We start from the raw sequence: 4,613 nt of genomic DNA, 5'->3' as shown, positions 1-4,613 counted from the left end.
CCACAGATTTCCGCTCTGATACTTCCATAAAATCAACATTCAGGGTGTTAACTAGTAATAAGCAAAAAATCAGAGGGGTTGTGTACAAGACACGACCGCATATATAGGTGACGCAGGACTACGTTAGTCTCTTTGTAGTGATAGTAGCATGTATTCATGCTTGTAATCATTCGATTCTTCATGTATACATGCTATATGCAACATATATACATGCTACATGCGTTGTATGTTACATTTATCAAAGTAGTAATATTGCATACGATCAATTCTCAAAATATTGTGCATTTGAAAACAATTTAACAAAATCAAGAACACAAACTATTGCTTTCCTGCTACCTTACTGAAATTAAAGATTGTTTTTATTATCCATGGTTCCCCACGTTGAAGGGATTTACCAATTCAATCCTATTTTATCAACAGCACATCTTTTCACTACATTTCTAATGAAACGGCATCGGCAAGCATGCGTATTCATACAGAGTCATATTATAACCGAACACTACAACTGTAGCACATTTTTCCAACACAGATATCAAATTCGCCGAGGTTTAATCGTCTCGCAGTAAAGAATTTGCGATCTGTTGGGATAATGAGCCTGTGTCATTTTTTCTGGGACACTTCCCTAACACAGACATCAAATTGGACTAGGTTTATTCGCGTTCGTAAGAAATCTGTTGGCACGAGGGGGCTTTGTCACTCTTTCTGGAGTACTTCCCAAGCAAGGACATCGAAATGGTCTAGGTTCAATTGCGGTGTTAATAAATCTTGTAAAAATGAGGAAGCCTTGTCACTTGTTTTGGCGTACTTCCCAAGCACAGATGTCAAATTGGTATAGGTTTAGATCATCGCAAAGAATCTTCCAACCAATCACGAAGCGAAAATTCTGGTAAAACATAGGTTCATTATTTTCAATTTTTCAATTGTTCAACATCAAGGATCCATACTTTTCTTCATTTGGGTCAACTCTTAGAAGATTTACCGATCGATTGGTGTAAGAATATTGAAAATCGATCGGAAAACCGCTGAGCTATTAGCGTTCAAAACCTTTCATTTTTCGTGACGCTCGCATTTTTCGACTTTTTGGAATGACACCCTATCTCAAAACTTGCCGTAAGACGTAGTCCTACGTCAAAAATTAGCTGCTACTAGTTGCGATGTTCGGAGATATTCAAGTTTTCCGAATGCATGTTTTCCGGCATTTTAGGCTACAAATTAGTTAATGCGCGCGCCAGTGCGAGGTTCATTCCTGCTGTAGGTTAAATAGTCATGCTTGTGTATGTAAAACATAGCATTATTATCGTTATGAGATACATCGGAGCCGATAAGGGGAATTCAGGACATTGTAAAGGCGACCACTTAACAGCTTTTTCCCAATTAGCTCTGCTTCAAGTCAAGTTGGCAGTAGAATATGTTTGGTTGGATTTTCCGCTCGATTGTACTAGCCTCCATTTTGTTTATTTAGAGTCGAACATGTTGATACGTGTTTGCAGGATAAACAGATTGCTATACTCTGTCAGTTACTCGTTATTTTTTGTGCCTTCTGCCAGGATTTGGCTGAGACCGATGACAGCCTATCTCGTCACTCGCTTCCTTTTGCTGTGTATGGTCAAACTAATGAATTAAAAAAAATGTATGAATGCACTAAAGCAGATAGTAGGCTAAGTTAACCTATATAGTAAACCCTCTACCTGTAATGGACCCTCGGATAAAATGTCGGTATTTATTAGCTTATACTTCTTATTTCTGAGGATTTTTTTTTTAATTCTATATTAGAGAGGTTTTCAGCCTGCGGCTGGTTCGTCTCTTCTTTCTGAGGATATATAACATGAAACAGAACGTACTAAACATAACACACATTTGAGTTAATAAAATTTTAGCGGCATTTCATTATTAATGCTTAAAATTGACGTTTTCAACAAGTGGGTCCATTATATACAATGCAAAAAATGTTGCCATTACCGGACTCTCTCCATGAAAAATACACTAAAATTCCTATAATGGACCCGGTCGTTATTCTATTGTAAACCACAAGGGTCCATAAAAGGAAAATGGACATTCCAATCTGTTTAAAAAAATCTGTAGAATATAGAGATTTGCAGCAGAAATTGATATATTTAGGCTTATTCGAAAGTTACTAATATTGTAAGTGCCATTGGTTGGGTGTTTAGCGTAACGAGTTCAAAATAATGTATAGAAAGGTCCACAAATGGTTGATTTAGCCTATGACAGAATAATAATACTAAATTACTCTTGATATACAGATTGTGATAATTTGTATAGGAGGTCGTCAGACTACCAATTTCGACTACATACTTAAAAAAATGTGTTTGAGTATTTAAAATATTTATAACTTGATTCCCGTAAGTCCTACAACTTTGGAATGTTCAGTAACTTTACGTAACTTTACAGGACAAACAACTTTTCTGAAGACACAATGTTTCTAAAGTCATTATTTAAAAAGTTAGATCTCAACGCCATCTATAGGAATAAAAATACAACTACTTAAAATTTACAGAAAGATGCGAAATTTAATAACAAACAATGTTGCTGAAGACAATAAAGCTCTACGAAGCATATGAAAGAAGTTATGAGGTTTTGTCCGAGCGCCGGGTCAATCTGCCCCACTGTGCATGTGTAGAAAAATCGTCGCTTATACCGAAAATAATCAAAACATGTTTAAGCTATTCTAGAAATAGATTATATTCCAAACAATATTTTGAAGCCCGATACAGTACTTCCCTATGTAATCGTGGAACATTAGAACCTATCGAGATATGAAAGTAAAACTTGACCTTCCATTTGAGGAAACTATATGTGTTATTTAATATATTCCAGTATTTACATGGCTTTCAAATGGCTTTTCAAATTATAAGTGGTCATTCAACCCCGTTCTCTTTGACCAAGTCCCCATGTACAGAACAAAGCTTGAGCGACTTTTTTTCCTGAGACGCTGTCCTGAAGGATAATCAAATCATTTATCAAAATAACCATGATTCCTTCGTGGTTTAACCACGTGAAAGCTTCCACGTCCGCCTTGCTAGCTCGGGCGCTGGCTGAAGTTACAGTTTCGGGAGTCCGAATTGATAGAATTAATGACGGGCCACAAACGTAAATAAAAGTTACCAAAAAATGTGAATATTTTGAACAATATGGAAATTACATGGAAAATTGTTTATGAATGGAGTATCACGAGGGTTTTTGGTAAGAAAATCCTTCACATTGAATAACTACGAACGGCGCTACACTGGAAAATCGCGACGTAGCATTTTTATAAGCAAGGAAATAATCTTTTACTCCTCCTTAGACAGTATCGTTCCGGTATCCCGTGTTGTGGTTTTCTGCCACTTGCCACGGTATCAAATTGTAGACCTTAGACACCGTATATTTTACGGGTCACGTGTTCCAAAGACGTTGATGTATCCTGAACACAGGATTGAAGCGTACTTTGAGTGTACGCCTGACAGGCAATGTTTTTCGATAAAGCCATTGTTTTGTGTACAATCTTGAACAAAGAATATCAAATAATTAATAACTTTATTGATAAATTATTCAATTTAGGAACTCACTGTCTTCCAGCGGTAAAACAAAAACAAATTTTGGAAATCCGCGACCACAATTTCAGAACTAAATAACGATAACTATCGTCTTGTGGTTAGTATAGCGAAATGCTGTGTAATTTCTTACCGGCGTCTGAAGAATCCTGTTCTGCTCAACTACACCATTGACGGGACTATTTTGAATCGAGTCGACCAAATTAAGGATCTAGGCGTTCTGTTAGATTACCAACTAACTTTTAAAATGCACTACTCATCTATTGTAGCGAAGGCCAACCGCCAACTAGGTTTCATTTCGAAAATTGCTGCTGACTTCACCGATCCCCTTTGTCTTCGCGCATTGTACTGCTCATTGGTAAGATCCATTCTTGAATTCGCTTCAGTTGTATGGTCGCCTTATGAAGAAGTATGGATTTCCCGAATCGAATCAGTGCAGCATAAGTTTGTTCGATACGCTCTACGTAATCTTCCATGGACGCACCCGTACGACTTACCTTCTTATGAAGACCGGTGTGCATTGATTGGCATCGAAACTCTTGAAGATCGACGGAACACCAACCAAGCTGTTTTCGGTGCAAAAATTTTACGTTCCGAGATTGACAGTTCCGCACTGCTTGGTCAACTGCATATCTACGCACCGCAACGTATTCTAAGACCGAGACGATGGTTACAACAACCTCCTAGAAACACGGTTTACGGTAACAATGACCCTATGATTAGTGTGAGCGGACGATTCCAAGAGACATATCACTTGTTCGACTTCAACGTGTCCACAAAAACCTTTCGGCAACGTATTTGTAGTAGCTTGTGATATTTTATATATGTAACTTTAGTTCATTAAGACCACATGTAGTCAGATGATTTTTATACAATAAACAAATAAACAAATAGACCTTTCGTATGGCGAAAACGGGCATATGAAATATGAAACCGCTTTGACGTATGGCCAAAAGCGGTACAGCAAAAGCTTTTGGCCTCCTTTGACTAAACATCTTTTATTTTTATAAAAACGGCTGCTTTACGTTTAACATATGATCGATATGGTTTGAAAAATAATCC

The sequence above is a fragment of the Sabethes cyaneus genome, chromosome 2, assembly GCF_943734655.1.
Source record: "Sabethes cyaneus chromosome 2, idSabCyanKW18_F2, whole genome shotgun sequence".
Classification (NCBI taxonomy): Eukaryota; Metazoa; Arthropoda; class Insecta; order Diptera; family Culicidae; genus Sabethes; species Sabethes cyaneus.
Note: the sequence above shows the minus strand (reverse complement) of the source record.